Consider the following 23,819-nt stretch of genomic DNA (forward strand, 5'->3'; position numbering starts at 1 on the left):
AAGGTGGGTTTGGTTATTAATTGTGGAAAAACTGAAATAATCAATATGAATATGGAAAATGCGCAGGAATGTGTAATTGGAGGTATGGTTGTAATGCAAGTTGATAGGTTTAAATATTTAGGTACTTATTTAGCCAAGGATGGTTCTTTGAACTTTGAATTCGAGGAAAGGTTAAAGAAGGCTAATCAGGCAATGGGAATGCTTAAAAATATTTGGAATAATAACAATTTTTCTGTGCATACAAAAATCAAACTTTATAAGGTAATGGTTAGGAGTATCTTAATTTATGGACACGAGTCTTGGTACAGCACAGTGACTATGGAAAATAAATTCTTGGTGTTTGAAAATAAAGCACTTAGAAGAATATTAGGAATTAAGTGGTGGGAAAGGATACCAAATAGTAGAATTAGAGAAATAACGGGAGTGCAGGCGATCGATGAATATGTTAGATTCTCATGATGGAAGTGGCTAGGACATGTGTATAGGAGACAGGGAATAGTACGAGGTACACCAGGGTGGGTGGCACTTGGTAGGAGAGGTAGAGGAAGGCCAAAAGAGACGTGGGTGAGGACAATGAGACGGGAAGCTGGAGATGAGTGTTGGGGAGATCTTGAGGAGTTAGCACAAGATAGGATGTGGTGGTGTGAGTTCATCGAGGCCCTATGCATCCCCGAGGGTGCCACAGGAAATGATTGATTGATTGATTGATACGTGTATGTACAGGCCCTGGACATGATGTGTCCCGTGGGGCCAACGGGCGAGACATGAGGTCTGCACCCACATTACCACTGCCCTCTCTCTCAACTGCTTTAGAGATTATGGGTGTGGATTCAAACAGCACAGGAAGGACATGTCCCTGATTGGTGGTATGTGGACACACATTGCAGGAACGCACAAAACTATCTATTTCCAGTCCCATTCCTGGCCAGAAAAAGTCAGCACGGATATGGCCCTGGGTTTTCCTTTTCCCCATGTGCCCTCCTGAGGCTGAACAATGACCCCATTCTAACACTGCTTGGTGGTACTTAACGGGAACGACAAACTGCAGTCGAACCTCGCCCTGGGGTGTTCATGACTCACGGTACAACCGTCCTTGTTTACGAAGGAACTTGGCTTGACCTCCCTGTGAATACTTAATCACCCTACCCTTTTGTTTCTTCCACATGGCAGCAAGTTTCGGGTCAGAATGTTGTTCTTGATCAACATCTTTGCTACAAATCAGATCTTGCAGCGATGCAATGGTCACCGGGGTGACACAGTTCGGAGCCTTGGCCATGGCTCGTGTTACTGTAGCCGAAGTCTGAGTAGCATCATCTATGGTGCAACTATACTTGGTACCTGGAATATTGCTTATGATAAAGTCAAACAAAGGTTCTGGCATGACAATTGCGACTGTCGTACCAGTGTAAAATGGAGATGTCACCTGGATACGTGCCTCAGGGATCCATCAATAAGCTGAGCTTGGATCTGTTGACCTGTGTACTTCTCAGGCCGAACTAGACTCTGCCTGACAGAGCAACCTGAAGAACCACTGTCTCTCAGGACCTTCACAGGAATGCCTCCCACAAACCCTGGCTGAACAAGGAAGGCACTGTTGCCTGTGGGAGGGCCTGTGGAGGAAGCAGCCAGCCACTGATGGGGCTGCTGAATGAATGATGCGGCAAACATGGTGCCCTGAGAAATAGATACCTGAGGGGTCGTACTCTCTGTCTGGGGAGATTGAGAGTTGAACACCTGTGGTGGAGTGTTCACTGTTGCTGTGGGAAAGTACCCGTACTGCTAGGGACGACACCGCCATGCTGCTGCTGAGGAATGAAGGCTGCATTCGCCTCCTGCCTCTGATACACTGGGGCTGGTGCTGAGAAGGATAGTTCCGACCTTTGACAGCATGGCTGATACTGCTGCTGGTTAGGGTACTTGTTGTACTGCTTCCACTCAGGTTTCTGAGTGTTTTGCCCCTGGCCCTTCTTCTGCGGTTTGTTTGGACCTTGGGTATTATTCTGAGAACGGCCTTGTTGCTAGGGCTCAGTCTGAGACGATTTCCCAGATTTGTCAGCTTTCCTGTTCCAGGTGTGTTGCTTACGAGTTTGATATCCGTACGGAGTGAAAAATGCATCAGCCTTCTCCACCATTTGGCTGGATCCCTTACCTGGCAGATCTTAAGCTAAGCCATTAGCTCAGCAGGCCACAACTTTTCTAGCTGCGTGCGCAGCATAATGTCAATTATCCCCTCACACGTGGAAGGAGTTTCATCTTTCTCCATCCACTCATCTAAGTAAGCAGTAAGCCCATCAAGAAACTGAATGGCAGTCTCTTTTTCTTGTAAACACGCCCTCATAAACTGACACTTGGCGTCGTCAACTGTGAAACCATACACTTTGATGAGTGCGGCCTTCATCATCTCATACGTGAGATTGTCTCCACGAATTCTGTGGAGAATATTGAGGGCAGGGCCCTCAAACAAGCTAAGAAACTGAAGCCACTTAGCTGCCTCATCCAGCTGGTACAGCTGAGCCATGTCTTCGAAATGGCTCGATTCGCTTGCCTTCCTTGTATGGAGGAAGCTTGATGTGTGGGGTCGCCAGAACATGTGCAGGGAGAGTGCTCGTGGAGCTTGGGTTAACTGGACCAGATATGTCTGAAGACAAGGAGTCTCGGCTGAGCTTCAGCATCTCAAGTTCATGTTTCTCACGTGCCTCGCGCTCGGCACGTTCGTGCTCTAGTTCTCTCTCGCTTTGTTCTAATTCGTATTCACGTTGTTTTTGCTCGTGTTGACGTTCTCTCTCGCGTTCCTCACACTGTTCTCGCTCATATTCGCGTTGAATTGTACGCTCTTCACGAGCACCATTCTCATGTTGCTGCTCGTAACTAAACCGACAGAGGACGTAGTCCTTCATTTGTTCGGGGTCACTAAGCCCCATATCTTTGGCTTCCTGTACATATACATTAGTGGTCATGCTGCTAACTCAATTAAGGCTGAGTAAACTAAAGACTAAGCACTGACTGCTCTTTTGCAGAGAAATGCCAATAATCAAGAGTAAAGAATATAGGCACAGGTTGGTGGTTACCTGTTTTCTCTAGTTAAACTGATAAGGAAAGAAAATTTAAAAAAAAAAAAAAAGCAACTGACTGGGAAAACTATTACATAAAATTAATAGTAATGAATTGATAACCACCAGTAAGATAGTGCCTATAGACTTTAATGATAAATACCTAAGTGTGAGTGAGTGAGTATTATCTCGTTAATAACTTTAGAGCTAGGAGTTAATATCCTGGAATGAGGTCGCCAGACGTCACGGGGAGATGTGAATTTATGAATTAAGAATGCTTGAAAATAAAGACAAGGAACTGACTTGTGAAAATTAAGCAATAAGTTTTACTTTATGTCGGCTTACTTCGCCGATTCTCTAAGGACGAGAATTTATAAACTTTCTCAACAATATACAGCAGAGACTAATTACTCACATGTGGTGTTTGTAGTACTATTAGCCTCTCGAGAAACTGACTCCTCCCCTGATAATCAATAACTAATGCTAATAATAATTAACAGATTCTCGCTGGTGCATTAACTCCTGGCTGGCACAACGGATTTAAGCTTGATACAAAAGAACTGGCCTAAGTACCAGTTATGAATAATGTAAAGCGTTTGTGCAAACTAGGAGCGGCAACTAAAATAAGCTTAATGTGGAGAAATAAAACTCGAGTTTAACTACACTAAGCTCAAAGAAAAAGAACTGTAAATTTATTAATTACAATGAAATAAATTAATGTTACATGAGTCTCAAAAATGAATTCAAAATAACAAGGAGAATACACTCACTTGCTCATTCAAAAGCAAACACTTAAACCTAGAAAAAATGAAAAATAGTACTGGTCAGAGGAGGGGAACTGAGCGAAATGAACTGGGCACCTGTGTAGGACATCAGATGCTGCAATTCGCTAAACCCTCTTCGCCAATTCACCATCTAGGTGGAGATTTCAGGAATTAGCTGTACAGCAGTGGCGCTGCCTCACACTGGACACAAACGATCCTACTCTCGCGAAGACTCAAAGCTGACTAACTTCAAACAATGAAAGAGGGCGAGGGATGGCCGTGTTCGAACTTCAATGGTCAACGGAAAGAAAGTGAGCAATATACGCTCACAATAAATCACTCAGTGAAGGCACTAATGTCGTGCATAAGAATGATCACTTGTGAAACAGCGAGGAATATTCTGAAAACCATCCCAATCAGAGTGAATACGAGGACAGTTGAACTGAGTGATTCCCAGTGGGAATTGCAGTAGAGTTCGTGGTTTTCCCACTTAGGTACTATGTCACGAATATATAAAAATACGCTTGCGCGAATTCGTGAAGGATGGAACGGGTCTGATTAGATCCCGGGGCTGGATAATAAAGGCTGACTTGCCTCTCCATACTAGGCATCCCACATTATTACCCAGGAGTGGATATTTTGTACAATTGATTATAAAGGACGCCCATGAATTGACTCTCCATGGAGGTGTGCCACAGACTTTGGCCCACATCCGGGGAAGGTATTGGATCCTTAAGGGTAGACAGGTCATAAATAAATATCTCAAAGGTTGCATCACATGTAGGAGGAATGAACAATGACCATATGACTATCCAGGACCACCTGCCTTACCAAGGGATAGGGAAAATGTAAGTCGGCCCTTCCAAGTAACTGGAGTGGATTACACAGGGGCTATAACTGTTACGGGTGAGGGAACTACCCGTAAAGTTTACATTTGTCTATTTACTTGTACCCACACAAGGGCAGTCCATCTAGAAATTGCGAAATATCTGAGCTCAGAGACATTTCTGAATGTCTTTCGAAGATTTGCAGAAGGTCTTGTCCCAACAAATTAATAAGTGAAAAGGGAACTAATTTCGTCGGCACTGGGAATCCAAAATTGTACCTAACAGTTCACAGCTCCAAGAGCACCACGGCAAAATGGATTTACTGAACGAATGATCGGTATTGTCAAGAACTGCCTAAGGAAAACATTACACAGAAATAAGATCACAAGAGAAGAGTTAAGAACAGTGATAACTGAAATTGAAACTAGGATTAATAATAGACCCCTAACCTATTTCGATGACACCAGCATTTCGATAAAGTCCCTGACACCGGCTCATTTGTTATAGGGCAGGAAGCTCCATTCAGTGCCATGTGTGGATATCCTGGAAGAAGTAAATGATCCAGCCATTGAAAATATTGATTTAGGACAACATCTGCAATAGGGGTATCAACATCTGAAAAGGGTATTGGATATTTGGAATAGACACTGGAGTGAAGAATATCTTTTGAGCCTATGAGAAAGATATTATGGGGCTCAGGCTGCCAACAATAAGTATGTCATAAACATAGGGGATGTGGTCTTAGTGAAAACAGAACAACCAAGATCCCAGTGGCCATTAGCTAAGGTGATTTCCAAACACCCAGATTCAGAGGGGGTGTTGAGACTCGTAAAGATAAAATATAGGGGACATACCAACATAAAAACTATTGATAAACTGGTACCCCTTAGTTAGCAGCTACTCCAGATACAGGGGATGGTGGAGATCAAACGGGTCAGGATGCGCGATCTAGAAGGGCCACAGCACAGGCATCTCGAGAACTATGGAGAGAACTCCTGGCTAAGGGTCATATTACATGATACAGAGTATCATTTATTGCCCTGCCCCAATGGTGTGGGAAATATTTTCCCCCAGAGCGGTTGTGTTCTCTACTTTTTATAATAGTCATCCCTGGTTAGAGTGCAGAGGAAAACCTGAGATCATTATTTACAATTCAAGTGGTTTTTACAATCCAGAAATTATGTTCTCTTTAACAATTCTTATTATTAATAAATTAAATGCTACTATGTCTAACCCTTGTGGACAACTATATTGTAAATACATGTAATTATACTGAAATTTCCATTACACCTGAACTGAGTCTGCGCATTGGATGATGTGTGTGAATATGGAAAGACCCTCATGTAAAAGCAGATGTGGGTTTAGCATTTTCATATGTAAAGGGTGTATTTGGTTTGGCTTTAGTTTAATTAAAACTAATCTAACTGTATTTAGCATTGTAATTAATTAACAGTTGGCAGCCCTACAATTTTATGAAGAACTAGGGGCCCGCCATTTTCACTCACTTTGCTCCTAGACATCGTCGAGTTAGCACTTTGCTCCTAGACTCCGTCGAGCTAGCAGCTTGTATATACACACCTCAAGGACGCTTGCCAGCCCAAGCAACGACACAAAAGCAGGCTCGTCATCATCTGTTGTTCGACACTCCCAAGCTAAGTAACCTTTACGAATTGGCCAATTCAAGGGAGGATTAGCTTGGAGATAGAAGAGAAACAGTTACTGTAGGTGAGTTAAGGTGTAAGTTACAGTTCACCTAACCCTATGAGACTTGTTTGAATTTCCTTAAGGACAATTTTAGGGACGAGTAAAGACCTACGAGTTGTTTACTAGAAAATACTAGAAATTTCTGACATTTTGGTGCCCGACTGAGGATACCGAGTTATAATAAATATTTTTCACATTTCCGATGCCTTGAGTGAGGAGCCCCGATTTGTCGACCAGAAACTTAAATATTTTTCACATTAATTGTATTGCTACGATTTTATAGGTAATGGATTGAGCACAGAACTAGGTCTTTTGTTACAGGTATGGTTGAAGCTATAGCTTTCACTGGTCCCTTCGTTACAAAAGGTCTGTCTATCTGTCTGTCTGTCTCTCAGCCTTTCTATTGATTGATCAATTGATCAATCAATCTGTCAAATTACAATAATTTTCTGCCACATCAGGACTGTACAAGCCCAGGGATAAGTTACTTAATCCTAATATTTAAGGCGAGTGATCAACCGCGGGTGTAAACCCTAACTGGCCCAACCCCATTGATGTACCATAACCTACTAACATTTTGACCACTGGGCGTCATTTGGGTGTACGCTTACCAACAAGAGTAGTAAATAGCCTACTGGTTTACAAGACCCCATTTTCTTGTTATTCAATAACTCACCTGAAGGCAACACTACATCGAGGTGGGCATCCTCATTCACGTACAGAATGTCTCACTCGGAATAAATAAAACCGTTTGGAGGCAGCTGTAATTAACCAGTAAAATAAATAGTGACCTGAGAGACATACTTTGGAACGATATCACACACAGTGAGTGGTGGCGAGCAGACGTGTTTACGTGACCTCCCGCCACTGGTATGACTTGGCGCTTCGTAGCAGCCTGGGTTCAGCCTGTTCACCCTGTCCCCTCCCCTGCACTTAAGGTTCATGACTGAGTTGAATGTGCAGTGGCAGAATGTGTGCTCTTCCAATCTACCGGTACCGACCTAGTGAACTTTACAAATTGAAGCGGGGATGCGGCTATCGACCAAGTTCTGTGATTCAGTGCTTGAAAGACCTGGAACTTTTTCGCAATCGTGGTGGACGAGGTGGTAGACGGATTGTGCACACAGTGCCTGTGATTACGAGCGAAAAAAAGAAAACAAAAAATGTTGTACCAAGACCTCGTAACCTTTGTGAAGTGCCATGTGTATGGTATAACCTTCCTACCCTCCTCCTATCCAATGTAACCTCACTGATCAACAAGATGGAGGAAGTGATCGAAGCAGTGCGCACTACAGGCTGACATGATGGCAATTACAGAGGTGTGGCAGATTACCCCTGAAGTGTGTAACATTCAAAACTTTGTGTTATTTCACCATCTCAGGGTTAATCATAGGGGTGGAGGGGTAGCGTTGTTTTGTCGCGCTGACCTGAATCCCTCACACCTCAGTGTTGAGATTCTCGAGGGAGTTGAGGCCTTGTGGGTTAGGTTAAACCCCCATCTCCGCCCCCTTCACACTGCATCTGTCATCGTGTGTGTGGTGTAACACCTTCCACGCTTCCCCACCGCCCACCTCCTCACTAATCATATCATTGAGACTGCCGACGCCCTACAAGTGAGATTTCCTGCTGCAAAGCTGGTTGTGTGTGGGGACTTCAATCGCCTGGACATCAGTGAAATTTTACACCAGCTAAATCTTACTCAGGTCGTGAATTTCCCCACCCACGAGCAAACAACCCTCGACCTTATCATCACTGATATGGCCCAGCAGTACTTCCCTCCCTGACCTCTCCCCCCTCTCAGCTGGAGCACCCATATCACCATTCTATGGACGCCAGTACCTAACACCTCCATGCCAAGGCAAAGGGTCACCCGATACCACTGCCCTATGGCGGACTCTGCCATGAGGGAGTTTGGAAGGTGGATAATTCAATACCAGTGGAGGGAAGTTTTGGACGCTGAGGATATGGATACCAAGTGGAGGAACTACGCCACAACCAAGACTGAAGCCTTTCACCACTTCTTCCCTGTCAAAGATTTCTCTGTGGACACATCAGGTGCCCCATGGATGACACCACGCCTCAAGCGACTCATCAAACAACGCAACAGGACTTATTACACTGACCGCGTCCTGTTCAGGTCCCTGAGGAACAGGGTCATCAGGGAGATCAGGGCAGCCAAGTCATCCTACTACTCAAACAAACTACATCACCTCAAACAGCAAGACAGCAGTCGGTGGTTCAGTAAAGTCAAAGCTCTCTGTGGCTTACAAAAGCAAACTTCTATTCTTCCCTGTACCTCTGACTTATCACCTGACCTAGCAGCTCGAGAGATTAACAGTCACTTTGCCTCTATCTGTCAGAGTCTGCCCCCTCTCGACCCTTCTCTCCTACCTGCCTACCTCCCTTCCCCCTCACCATCCACCTCTGTCCAGGTGGCCAACATAGCTACAAAATTGAAGAAACTGAGGCATAACAGATCTACTACACCTTCTGACCTGCCAATCAAAATTTACAAAGAATTTGCTCCAGAACGTGCTCTTCCACTGTCCTCCATAATTAATGCCTCATTATCTCAAAACTCCTGCCCCAGTGACTGGAAAATTTCCTACGTAACACCCATCCCCAAAATCTATACCCCATAGTCACTGAGTGACCTCAGATCAATTGCCATTACCCCCATCCCGAGCCTTATTTGCGAGGATTTTGTTTTCGACTTGGCATATGATAAAATTAAAAACTCAATAGATACACAACAATTTGGTAACATGAAGTCCTCCTCCACTACTCATTGCCTTGTCAGTTTTCTTGACTTCCTACAGAGCCACCTGGACAAACACAACACCTCTCTGGCTCTCGCTTTTGTTGACTTTAGAAAGGCATTTGATCTTGTTGACAACACTGTTGTCATCAACAAGGCCATACGACTGGGACTCCATCCACAACTGACAGCGTGGCTGGCTGACTTTCTCACCGAGCGACAGCAGGCCATCAGGTATCAGGGGTCGATCTCCTCCCTCCTCCCCCTGACCTGTGGGGTTCCCCAAGGCATCAAGATGGGTCCACTGTGCTTGCTCATCCTCATCGACGATGCGCTCACGGACACCCCACATCGGTGGAAGTATGTTGACGACAGTACCGTTGGCATTCCCATCAACACCAGGCAGCCAGACTACTCGCCACTCCAGTCCATCCTGAAAAGACTCAAGAAGTGGACTGAGGAGAACAAAGTGACAATCAATCACACCAAGACCGTGGTGATGCACTTCTGTACCTCTTCACAGGCCGTGGCTCATCCCCAGCTGTCAGTGGGCGCCCATCCCCTCCAATTGGTCCAATCCACTAGGCTGCTCAGTGTAACGGTGGATGACCGGCTGAGCTGGAAGCAACACGTCGTTAACATAGTGAGGACAGCCTCATATAAACTGTACATGCTGCGTAGACTCAAGTCACTGGGAAAGCCAGCAAAGGAGCTAAGTGAAGTTTATACCACCTTCATACTCCCTACCCTCATGTACGCCTCTCCAGCGTGGTCCTCCTTGCTCACCCTCACACAACAACAGCAGCTGGAGAGGACACAGAAGAGGGCGTGCAAGATCATCCTGGGCCCTGCCTATGACAGCTACGACAACGCCCTGACTGCCCTGAGTCTGCCAAGGCTTTCTGAGAGGCATCGGGAGGCACTAGGGAAGTTTGGGAGGGGTTTATTATGTCATCCTCGTCACCGACACTTCCTCCCACCTGACGCACCCCCACCACGCTGCGCTACAAGGCACATTAACAAGCTTGTGCCGATCAGAGCGCCGAGAACTGACCGGTACAAGAACAGTGCAATTCCATCCATCGTGCACATGATTAACTCAGTCTAGTCCTAGATTTAGCATAAACTATGTTAAGTGAACCCCATGTTCATTGTCAGTGTATCACTGCTAACCCAATAAACCAATTATTATTATTATTATTATTATTATTATTATTATTATTATCACTGGAGGCCACTCAAATATTATGGGAGCAACCGTTCGACAGCAAGCATGACCAGCTTATCTTTGTGTCCTTTGTAATAACTAACAGAGAACAAAATTTCTAACTTAAGAGAGTTGGTTAGGGCTTTAGTCCCTCCTCTTCACGTATGGTACTCACTTCTATGGTGAATGAAAAAATGTAGAAATAGCTAGAATGAATACTGTATATCAGATACAAAGTGTTAAGGTTAAAAAAAAAAAATATTAAGTATTGCCTTGTATTACAGTTTTAATCATCTCACACCAAAGATTAACTTATTTAATTCTTGCTAATCTACTTTCATAGTGTTATTTAGCATGGGAAGACTTTGTAAACTGGAGGGGTTACATACATCCTCCAATGATTTGGCCCAGATTTTTATCTTGTTCCGGCTTGTTTTGTGCATCTCAGTGGCAGAAGACAGTGCAATGGCTCTACATCCATTTCACAGCACTGCTTCTTAACTTGCGTCAGATTCTACTGCTGATATACTGATAGAACGTAGCGATGAAGCTGGAGAGGCCAAGTTATGGTAAAAATGGTATAGATGTCTTTCCCAAGTTGAATGTAGTTTTTTTTTTTTTTTATGTGTCCGATTCGGGTCATAGGCTTCACAGCCTGTTCTCAAGGCCTAGTAGTCCTCCGTCATACAATACATCTCTACATGTCACCACTTCGTGCTAACACCCACCGTCCACATTGAATACATGCTAGGGCTGTTTCATACAGGACTGATGTATTGGTATTAGCGCGGGTATTTTTACGACGTGTCGGCTGCTCTTATGGTAGATCAATGAAGTCTAATTTTATCAAAGTCAAATCCATAAACTGTTCCCTGCCCCAGCGGGGATTAGAACCTGGGTCTGGTTGGACTGCAGGCCACCTCTCCACCGATTGAGGCACCGCCTCCTCCTGTTGGTCTGTTGGTAGTAAAAATAAAATAAGGAGATAAATCATTGGATAACAAAGCTTAACCCTCCAGATAAAGTGTTCAGCTTTTTTTTTTTTTTTTATGTCAGGAGGAAGGAACCAAAGGCCGTGAGCCAGCAATTATTGTTCCTTCCAAGAGAGAAACAAAATACAAGAGAAAGCCAAATTCAAGATCCGATCATTTCGAGATGCCTGGACACACTGTGTTTGAAAAACTGGAGATCTTAGGAAGCAGGAAATACAGACAGAGGGAGGCAGTTCAAGACTTGACATGTTGCATAAATGAAGGACTGGGAGTAACGGTTAACTCTTGCATTAGAGAGTTGTACAGAAAACGGATGAGAGTTTGCTGCTAGACGGGTGCAACACACCCTCGTAGAGGTGGAGAAATGCATGCACACAGTTCAGAGAATCAGTGACCATTGAAGTAGCGATAGAAAAGAGATAAAAATGCGAGAGTGCGGCGAAGAGACAGAGGTTCAAAGGAATCAGAAAGAGGAGGAGAGCTAATGAGACGAAACTCCACTCTACTGAGAAAAGCTGTATGTGGGGAGCCTCCCCACACATGAGAGTTGTACTCCACACAGGGGCGGATAAAACCCCTTTATAGAGTCAAGAATTGTGAGGGGGTAAAGAAGGAATGGAGTCGGCTTAGCACACCTAATCTCTTGAAGCAGATTTTACAAGGGATGTAATATGATCTTTCCAAGATAAGTCCGGTGTGAATGAAACCCCAAGCCTGTTCAAGGATGATGCAGGATTGAGCTAAATATTATTAAACATTACTGGGTATACCTGTGAAAGATTTTGTCGGGTTGATAGGTGTAAAAACTGAGTCTTCGATGAATAAAAAACAACAAAATTATTTTAACCCCAGTCAGAGATACGAGCCGAGCCAGAGATTAGGTGTGCCATAGCCTCATTCTTTGTTTGCTGAAGTAACTGCTGAGATGGACGTTGAGGGAACCGAATGGAAAGGTGAAGGGCGGAGTCATCAGCGTATGAGTGGATAGGGTTAGATGTACAGCTTAGAAGGTCATCGATGAATAAAAGGAAGAGTTGGTGATAGGACAGAGCCCTGAGGAACACCACTGTTAACAGATTTAGGTGAAGAACGATGGCCATCTACAACAGCAGCTATAGAACGACCAGATAGGAAGCTAGAGATGAAGGCACAGATAGAAGGATAGAAACCGTAAGAGGGCAGTTTGGAAATTAAAGATTTGTGCCAGACTCGATCGAGAGCCTTTGAGTGCAATAGCAAAGCTTTTGCCAAAGTCTCGAAAGCAGGATGACCAGGAGTCTGAAATGTAGGTGAGAATCGCCAGTGGAGCGTCCCTGATGGAATCCATACTGATAATCAGAAAGAAGGTTGTAATAGGAAAGATGCTTTAAAGTTTTTCCATTAAGAATTGACTCGAAAACTTTTGAGAAACAGGATGTTAAAGCAATTGGACGATAGTTAGAAAATTGGGAATGGTCACCCTTCTTTGGGACTGGCTGAATGAGAGCAAACTTCCAGCAAGAAGGACAGGTACATGTTGATAGATCAAGGCAAAAGAGTTTGCCTAGGCAGGGTGTAAGCACAGTTCTTGAGAACAACAGGATGGAGTCCATCAGGCCCATATGCCTTATTTGTATTGAGGCCTGTGATGGCAGAAAATACATCAGCTGAAGAAATTTTAATGTCAGCCATGAGGAAGTTTGGGCGGGGAAGTGAGGGAGGAACAGCACCGGAATTCTCTCAGGTGGAAATGGAGGAGAAAGTCCGAGCGAAGAGATCTGCTTTATCAGTAGAAGAAATAGCAACGAAGCCATTAGAGTAGAAAAGAGGAGGGAAGGATGATAAGGTAAAGTTGTTAGAAAGGTTTTTGGCAAGGTGCCAGAAGGAGCAGGAAGAATTCGAGTTGGAGAGTTGAGAGTATTTAGTACGGATGATATTTATTTTTAGCAGAGCGAACAGCAGACTTAGCACGATTCCGGGCAGAAACATATAAAAGATGTGATTCAGGGGTGGGTTCGCTCCGGTACCTTTTATAGGCCCTCTCCTTGTGGATAGCATTAGAACAAGCACGATTAAACCAAGGCTTTCTTGCATTAGTCAAAGGATATGAGAAAGGAATGTATGCTTCCATGCACGAGATAATAACCTCCGTAATGCGCAAGACACACTCAGATGGCTCCCGGCCATGGAAGCAATAATCATTCCAAGGAATATGAAAGAAGTACTGCCTGAGGGCCTCCCAATCTGCAGCTCCAAAGTGCCACAGACGACGTTTCTTTGGAGGGTCCACAGGCCGTACCAGAGCGATAGACTGGTTAAGGTGATAAGGTTGTGATCGGAGGAGCCCAACGGAGAGAAAAGATTAACAGTGTAAGCAGAAGGATTAGTTGTAAGGAAGAGGTCAAGTATGTTGGACCTCTCTCAAAGCGGTCAGGGATACGCGTAAGGTGCTGTACAAGCTACTCTAGGTCGAAAAGGATAGAAATGGTGTAGGCTTGTCCACCAGGTGGATCAGCTACAGTCTCTCTCTCTCTCTCTAATATTATATATATATATATATATATATATATATATATATATATATATATATATATATATATATATATATAATAGATAGATTGATAGATAGATAGATATCCATCCAACATCCAATCCTATATTACTCTATGAGGAGCGTAGGAGCCCGGGGCTAGGCAGTTAGTCTCGACATCTAAGATGAGAGTGACCAGGCTCACTCATCAGTGAGTGGCATTACATGAGCAATCAACCCAACCATCCCCTGGATATAAACCTTCACTGGCTCAACCCGATTGGAGCGCAATAATTACCCATTAAACCACCAGGCGCCAAAATTTGGTTATATGGTTACCACCCAGCGTAATAAATGGTTTCCTGGTGCACAGGAAACAATTTGGCTTGTCACTCAGTATATATATATATATATATATATATATATATATATATATATATATATATATAGTATAGATTATATATTATATATATATGTATATATATTATATTTATATGTATTTATATTATATATATATATAATATATAATATATATATATATATATATATATATATATATATATATATATATATATATATATATATATATATATACTTTATTGTTACGGAACAGAGAAAGATAATGTACACTTTAAGTGAGAATACTAAAAATCACTACTGTCTCGTAAAGTTCCAGGTTCAAAACAAAGAGTTAGGTAAAATTACAAGTTAAAGTTTAATGCTCAAACTAACAACAAAACATTCAGGATTCATAAGGATAATGTAATGGCAAAAAACAGGTTAAATATATAGTTAACTGCAATAGCCTCTATTAACACAAAATTAGCATGAGTAAATTTATCTAAGTCAGCCCTGTTAAAATGAGATACCAGATAATACTCAGTGAATGCCAGATATATTATTACAGATACAAAATATTATTAATGATGGCTAACAACAAGAACCCCACACAAATTACAAAAACCTTACTAGGCCTAAGAATTAACCTTATGCTACACAGTACAAGAAAAAATGCAACAACAGTTTTACTCAAATTACACACAGCTGCTAGATGGCTGGAGACTTCCTGAGCACTCACAATAACAACTGTACAGGGGAGGACAGAGATGTGAACAAAATGAGGAGCAGATCTAAGTGGCAATGATGCAGAGACTGAGCTGATTATATAGGGGCCGGCAGAGCTTGATACAACTTGTAAGAAGGACGCGCAAATGAAGCCATGGGGACAAAGAGCTGAAAATCCTGCTCTGAACAACAGAAAGGACGACTTACTCTACTATAACGGTAGAATGGGGGAACTGAGGCAGAACACGCTCGTGATCAAACAGGCAGCACACTGTACGTTAGAATTAAACAAAGGATGATGAAATCATAGGCTATGTAACACCTCCCCACAAAGAAAAAGAAATTTACAAAGGAAATTTCTTATTACTCTAAAACAATCTGTCTAAAGTCTAGATAAGCAATCTGCAATAACATTTTCTTTCCCCTTGACATGTTGTATGTCTAATGAATACTCCTGAAGAAGTAGACTCCATCTTGTCAATCTCTGATTTTTATCTTGAAACATACTAAGGAATTTCAGTGGGTTATGATCGGTATAAATGACTATGGGGTCAAAACCAGAACACAAATAAAATGAAAAATGCTGTAAACCCAAAATCAAGGCCAAAAGCTCTTTCTCAATAGTTGAGTACTTCTTTTGAGGTGGAGTGAACTTCTTACTGTAATAAGATACAGGATGTTCAATACCCTGATCATCCTCTTGCAGCAAAACTGCCCCAGCTCCTGTATCACTTGCATGAACATACATCTTAAAAGGCTTAGCAAAATTTGGAGTAGCGAGCACTGGCTGACTTAGTAGGATAGCTTTAAGTTTGCTGAAAGAGGATTCACAGTTATCGGTCCAGACAAATTTAACTCCCTTTTTCAGTAGGTCTATAAGTGGTGATACAAGAATAGAAAAGTTAAGAACAAATCTCCTGTAATAACCTACCATTCCCAAAAATCTTTGTAGCTCTTTCCTACTTTTAGGTCTGGGAAGATCACTTATAACCTGAACCTTAGCTCCTGGTGGTGCAACATGTCCATCACCAATTACATACCCAAGGTACTGAACTTTAGCTTGACCAAACTCACACTTTGATAAATTAGCTACAAGATTAGCATGAACCAAACGCTCAAGAAATTTACTGACATGGCATAGGTGATCTTTCCAGTTGTCACTGAAGATTAATACATCATCAATATAAACAACACACCCTGCCAAACCCTCTGTTACAACATTCATGAGCTTCTGAAATGTGGCTGGTGCATTCTTCATACCATATGGCATTACAGAACATGCAAAATTCTTTCCTAGTGTTACAAAACATGAGATCTCCCTAGCACGTTCAGTCATAGGTACTTTCCAGTATCCTTTTAACAAATCAAACTTACTTATGTACCTAGCCTTTCCGATCTTGTCTATGCAATCTTCCACACGAGGGAGAGGGTAAGTGTCTGTTTTGGTTATCTGATTAAAACGTCTGTAGTCGATGCAAAGCCGCTGTGACCCACAGCGGGACTAGAGTGACTTAGGGACTAGAGTGACAGGAGAACTCCACTCGCTCTGACAGGGCTCAATCATCTTGTGGTTCAACAGGTAGCCAAGCTCCTTCTGGATGAGAGGAACTTTCACTGGGTTCACACGGTAAGGAGGCAATTTAATTGGCTTTGCGTCTCCAACATCGACATCATGCATCAACACAGTGTTTCTTCCTGGAGTGACACGGAACACTTGTGGGTACTCCTGCAGTAATGCAGAAAACTCCTGCCTTTCCTCGGGAGCTAGAAGAGAAAGCTTAGTCTGGAGATCATTCATGATATCAGGATTCTTCCCCAAACTATCACTCAGGCTCATACTGCATGGGAGAACTTAACTTGCAGACTCGGTAGGAACAGCTACATTGCAGACTGGGTTATTTTCGTCCCGCCTGTGATATAACTTTAGCATGTTGATGTGACAAAGTTGCTTGTTCTTTCTACGATCTGGTGTGGCGATGACATAGTTACATCACTGAGTTTCTTCTCCACGAAATAAGGACCACTAAACTTGGCTTGAAGAGGTTCCCCATGAACCGGTAGCAGAATCAAAACCTAATCTCCTGGCTGAAAGTGGCGTAACCTGGACTTCTTATCATACCAAGTCTTCATCTTCTCCTGAGCAGCTCCTAAATTCTCTCTCGCAAGCTGTAAAGCAGTGGACAGCCGTTCTTTGAACTTCATCACATACTCCAGCAGGTTGACGTCATCTTCCTCCGACAGCCAGCATTCCTTGAGTAGCTTAAGGGGTCCTCTTACTTCATGGCCAAACAGTAGTTCAAAAGGTGAGAAGCCCAGTGATTCATTTGGAGATTCTTTTGCGGCAAATACAACGAATGGAAGACCTTTATCCCAGTCTTTCTGATGTTCCAAACACTATTTCTTGAGCATCGATTTGAGTGTTTGATGATATCTCTCCAACGCTCCTTGAGTCTGGGGATGGTAAGCTGAAGACGTGATCTGGGTGATGCCCAACTCTTTCAGAGACTGCTTGAAAACATTTGACATGAAATTACTTCCCCGGTCTGACTGTACCTCCTTGGGCAGACCAAACTTTGTGAAGAACCCTAGCATTTCCTTAACCACGTTCTTTGCTGAGATATTTCTAAGTGGAATGGCTTCAGGATAACGAGTAGCCATATCAATCAGGGTTAACACATAAGAAAATCCTGAAGAAGTCTTAGGAAGAGGGCCTACAATATCCACCAACACACGGGTGAAAAGCACCTCAAAAGGAGGAATGGGAACTAGAGGTGCAACCTTTTCGGTCTGATTACACTTCCCCACAACTTGACAGGTGTGACAAGACTTACATTACCAGGAAACATCCCTGAAGATACCTGGCCAGTAGAAGTGTTTCAATATGCGTGCCACAGTCTTCCTCACTCCAAGGTGTCCTGCCAAACTGGAATCATGAGCCACTCTAATGATATCTTGCCTACAAACACGAGGGATGACAACTTGATGTACAACCTCCCACTCACAGTTGGCTGATGCTGTTGGGGGTCTCCACTTCCTCATAGGTACTCCTGACTTTATATAATAACAAGTAGAAGCACCAGCTGACTCTTCCTCACTGCAAGCAGAGTTAGCTAGACCTTTCAACTCAGGGTCAGCAACCTGCAACTCAACCAACTCTTGACGAGACAAATTATCAACACTACGGGATACTGCCTCATCTGGTGAGTGGTCCAAATTAGCAAGAAAAGTGTCAGCTAGGATAACATCATCATCATCATTATCCTCTAAATCACCAGTAACTTTAGACTTAGCCCTAGTGACAGCACATGCAGGGAACATATCACGGACACCACAATCATGGGCCGCAACCACTGGCTCACCAGACAATTGAGGAGCTGGACACACCTGACTTCCACCAATATCATTTCCAAGTAAGAAAGTTACACCTGACATTGGGAGTGTCTCAACCAACCCAACCATAACGGAACCATTAACAAAACCAGACTCTAAATTCACTCTACACAGAGGGACAGAGAAGTAATTATTCCCTACACCTTGTAGGATTACAGTTTCATCAGAGGAATTAACATTAGAGCCTAGAACACTGGTCAGCATAAGGGATTGGCAAGCACCTGTATCACGATATATTTTAACTGATTTCCTGTCATTACTGTCCAGAGGACTGACAAAACCATCAGACAGGAAATTAGCACATGAACTCTTGAGAGTGTCACCCACGTTACTGCTCAAAAGAGGAGCTCCATCATGAGAATTTAAGTTACCCCTCAAAGCAGGTTCAGTTTACTCAGTTAAAGAATTCTGGGAACTCTCAAGGGTGGACACTAGACCAATTGACTGAATATTTAAAGACTCCTTTTTGTTCACATCACGCTGTCTCCTGAAACATTTCTCCGTAGTATGACCAAGCTTACTACAATAAGTACATTTACTTTTCTGAAATCTAGAGGTGAAGCTGGTATTTACTTCCTGAGAAACATCATCCTTATTCTCTTTCCTGTTACCTGTACTCTGAGTAGAGGCAACGTACCTACTCTCAGCTTTCCTTCTTTCTCTAGAATATCTCTTGTGAGTGAGAACATATTCATTAGCTAAAACTGCAGCATCAGACAAATTATCTATTCTTTTCTCATCAAGATATAGGCTTACATCTTTACTAATACACCTTTTGAAGTCCTCCAGCAAAATCATCTGCTTAAATTTGTCAAAATGAGAATCCACATTCTTAGAATTTAACCACTGCTCTAACAGATCTTCTTTGATTTTTGCATACTCAACATGGGATTGCTTATCTTGCTTGTAAGTTGTCCTAAATTTTACTCTATAGGCTTCAGGAACAAGCTCATAGGCCTTAACCCGTCACGTCCCGAGCCTTTTTGGAAATTTTTTTTTTCTTCTAAAGCTTCCGCTTAGGTCGAGAAACGGTGGAAAATCATGAAGAAAGTGGTCTCTGCGGTCTATAAGTGGTCTGTACAGGTGCGGTTTCCCCCCGCAGGTATCGTATTCTGTAATGGGCTGGATATGCGTTTACGTTTTCTATGGTAAGGAATAATGGGACAAACAACACACAACACCTCTACATTTATTGAATTTGAACTAATAAACAATAACAGTAACAATATAATGGATTTCAGACACATATATAGGAAAAATAAGCATTGTACCATCGCGCGAGCATAGCGAGTTAGGTCCGAGTCGTAACATGCTATATGCTAAGTTTCTGGTATGAGTCAACCTATCATTTTTTCTACTTGTATACTTCTGTTTCAATGACAATTTACCAATTACAACTGTTTGTAAGTGTTTTCAGATGTTTTCATTCATTATGATGACATGCAGCATAAGTTTAGCGCACATCAGCTTAGTAAGCGCACTCGCTATGACTCGTATTTCAACATACCAAATTGTTTTATCACTTTCCAATTATTTTCCCATTTACATAGAACCTTTCCTCCACCACTTTGAAGGTTTTCAATTATTTTCATTCATTACGAGGGCATTTAGCGATATGCTAGCGCCTATTCACGTAGCAACCACGATCTCAAACACTCGTGTTTCATCATCTACTTTATTTATTCACTCCAATTATATTTTCCCACTTACATTACACACGTTTATACCCCTAGAATGCACTGTACATACTTACTGCCATTATTTATTCAAGTGAGCGTGAGAATATCGCCTGAAAATACCCTCGCAAGGAATGTTTCGTCATACATAATACTCACACACTTATATACTAATTCACTCACACACTTATATACTAATTATTCACTTTATCACTTGCTGACTTTTATTTTGACTAATACGTGCCTTATTCATTCGACTAAGCGTCAGGAAATCTTATCTTTATAGACACGCTATGAATATTTGACTTAGAATATACATCCTCATATACAATAATTTGAACTTATATTATACCCGTAAGAATGTCACATAATAAGAAATATATAATAAGGGGCCGTATTTATTGCACTGAGCGAAAGAATATCGCATCAAACAACCCTCTCTATGTAAGTTTCAACTTAGGGCAGATTTATATACTTACACCCAATGTTTTCACTTATGTTCTACCCGTAGTCACTTTATACTAATATTTGGCGATCCACATGACTGATATTTTCACAGAGCGTCTGTCTGTCGCATTTACCTCATAATTTCAGCGTCCTTTCGCATTCACACCATGCTAAAATTGCAGCAACGTGTGATATTCACTAAAACATGGGTGAATACACAGACCCACGTCACACTGCACGCACTCATAGCGGGTGTCCTTCCTCTGTGTCGTGAGTCTCACCTGGGAATTACTTCACACGTGACACCTGCGCTGGGGCCTAGGTCTGTTGGGCTGGGGAGGGATAGGAGTGGGGAAATGGCTGCCGGATATTCTCTGGGGAGTCTGGGTAATAGGGGCAGTGCGGGGGCGCTGTTGGGGCCTTTCAACAGCATACTTAGCAAAGATTTCTCGTATGAGCTCCCTCACAAACCCTTCAAAGGTTTCCTGAACTCCTGTGGTCATGGCGTGAAGGTGGTGGCAATTCAGAGCAGTGATATCTAGCAAGTGAAAGAACAGTTTTTTATACCACTTCATCGTGGTCCTGGCACACTCTACCGTCGATATCATGGAGTCAGACTGGTCCACGAGGCGCATGTTTATATTGTAATCCATTACACACTCAGGTTTCCAAACACGACGCCTGCTCTCACTATGGTAATCAACAGAATCAGTACGGTGCATCAAGGGGCGGTGAACCGTGGACAAGAGGCTTACTTCTCTGTTGTGGTTCCACATTGTTGCAAGGATGTTGTTTGCTTTGAAGAAGACAACCTCACTCCTTGCAAGTTTCCGCCCTACCTTGACCATGTGACGCCGGTTCACCTTTACGGTTCCACAGACTCCCGTTTCATGTCTGTGAAGATAACGAGCGAGAAGAGGGCTAGTGTACCAGTTGTCGAGGTAGAGAACGTGACCACGATGAAGGTAGTCTTGTATCATCGTCTTTACCACTGCTCCCGAAAGTCCTATACTTCGATCTTCTATTATGTCTGTCTGTGCACCGGTGTACAAGACTATGTCTTGCACGTATCCAGTCCTACAGTCACACATAACAAAGATCTTGAACCCAAAACGGTGCCTTTTGCTGGGTATATACTGTCTGAATGAAATATTGCCTCTCCACAACACGAGACTCTCGTCTATGACGAGATCTCTATAGGGATAGAATGAGGATCGAAAGGTTTGCCTGAGGTGATCAAAGACCAGCCTAATTCGCCGCATTTTGTCCGTGTTGTTTGCATTTGCAGGGTCATTAGCATCATAAAAATGGAGGCGACTTAGAATTTGTTGAAACCGATTACGGCTCATTACTTGACCAAATATGGGGGTAAACATAACAGGGTCCCTAGTCCAGTAAGCAGGAATTCTATTTTTTCTTATTATACCCATCAAAAGGACAAGGGCAAAAAATAAGAACATTTCTGGAATGGAGACAGGGTAATCATAAATCATAGAATGCCTACTCCTTGTTCCCAATCTTTCACTTTCTAGGCGCTGGGGGCTTACAAACAGGTTTGTTTGAAAAACGATCTGATCTATGAAGGCCTCACTGAAAAACAGGTGGAAAAAATCCAACCTGCTTGAATTACAGTGAATACCTGGTGCAATGCAGCCAGATCGCCCTTGCTCAGTGAAGGGGTGAATGAGGGGAGAAAAATCACTCCCATCCTCCCAATCCCACGACACAAATCCCTCGTCCCCATCACCGCCTTCGTCTGGGTGGGGAGGAGATCCTGGTTGGGGAGGTTGGGGAGAAGGAGTACGGAGGGCTTCCCCACTGTCACTCCTCTTCCCTCTGCCTTTATCCTTTCCCTTTCCCTTACCCTTACGGCCTTGAGGAACATTAGGGGGCTGTGGGGATGAAATTGTTGAATACTGGGGAGCAGAAGACATGCTGGGGAATGGTTCCTCCCCACCTTCCCCCTCCATTACCACACCACGTGCTCTTTCACGCAACCTTGCTCGACCACGTGTTAGGGGATATTGGGGAGCATAAGACGTGCTTTGGAGTGGTTCCTCCCCACCTTCCCCCTCCCTCACAACCCCACGTGATAATGAATGCACCCGCACTGGCCCACGTGATCCACTCTGCCGCCTTACACTGCGTAGGGAGAGCAATGACTCACCCACGTCACTCTCACTTTCCCTAATCCCAGGACTTTCCATTTCACTCCCCACTCCCTCCACTTCACTTCCTACCTCCCCAAACAGAATGCTAGGCCCATACCTGCTTAGACGACGTGGTGTGCGCTCTGGGCCACGATGCGTAATCACCTCCCGTCCATACCACGAGGCAGCACGTCCCACGGCTCCGTCCTCGTCCTCGACCTCGAATTCTGCTTCCAAGGCACACTGGGGATAGGGATATGATATACCACGTGCCTTCTTTGCCTCCTGCCCCTCTCGAGCAGCACGGTAAGTTACTTACTGCCGCTTCCTGGGTGACGAAACTTCCTCGTCACTGCTGGTGGTTTCTTCCTCCTCTGGCTGCACATAATCCTTGTCCATCTCCTCGTCATCCAGTGGGGAATCACTGTCGCCGGTAAAGGTGTCCAGGGCGACTTGAATTTCGCTCTCTGAGAGACCTCTCTTAGCCATGTCTGAGCAGGACCGTGGCTACCAGGTGAGTGGACGAGTGGCAGGCTAGCGCGGGTTGCGCGGGGTCGCCGAGTGTCCCCGCCTGGTGGCAGGTAGGGGAAGGTCAGGCGAGGGTACGTACCGCAAATCAAGCGCGAAATTTGAAAATTGTCGAAATTATGCACATTGCAATTGCACGACGTACTGGTACGTCGCCGGGACTGGCAAATGCAAATCGTTGCAACGTACCCATACGTCGTCGGGACGGGGCGGGTTAATAATCAAGCTCTTAACTACATCATAATTATCAGATTGATCCTGAGGCAAAGATGCATAAGTTACTTGAGATTTACCGGTGAGAACAGTTTGAAGGAGTACTGGCCAATACTTTTTGGGCCAATTAAAACCTGTAGCTACCCTCTCAAACAACTGAAAATACTTTGTTAAATCAGATTCATTAAAAGGAGGGACAAGTTTAATATTTTCAGCCACATCAAAATCATCAGAGCTAGATGATCCAGTTCCACCTTGTTTCATGCGATAGGCCTACTCATGGTCTGCCTGAATCCTAGCAAGTTCAATTTGTGCCTGAGCCTGTACCTGTGCCTCTTGAATACGAGCATTTGTGTGAAATTCAGCCTCCTGATTACGAGCCTGAGACTCCGCTTCCTTAGCCTGAGACTCCGCCTCCTTAGCCTGAGACTCAGCCTCCTTAGCATGTGCTTGAAATTCAGCCTCCTTAGCACGAGCCTCCTGTAGGGCTAGCTGTAACTTAGCTAATTCAATCTGCGTTTGCTCATTTGGAGGAGTTA

The 23,819-nt window shown here is 43.5% G+C and overlaps 1 pseudogene; it reads left to right on the forward strand.

The window, feature by feature from the left end:
* Positions 1 to 8,216: 8,216 nt before the first annotated feature.
* LOC145418146 (uncharacterized) lies at positions 8,217 to 9,291 on the forward strand (annotated as a pseudogene).
* The last annotated feature ends 14,528 nt before the right edge of the window (positions 9,292 to 23,819 follow it).

Source organism: Coenobita brevimanus, chromosome 112, assembly GCF_032717465.1.
Source record: "Coenobita brevimanus isolate Jiangsu-jjx chromosome 112, ASM3271746v2, whole genome shotgun sequence".
In the NCBI taxonomy this organism is placed as follows: domain Eukaryota; kingdom Metazoa; phylum Arthropoda; class Malacostraca; order Decapoda; family Coenobitidae; genus Coenobita; species Coenobita brevimanus.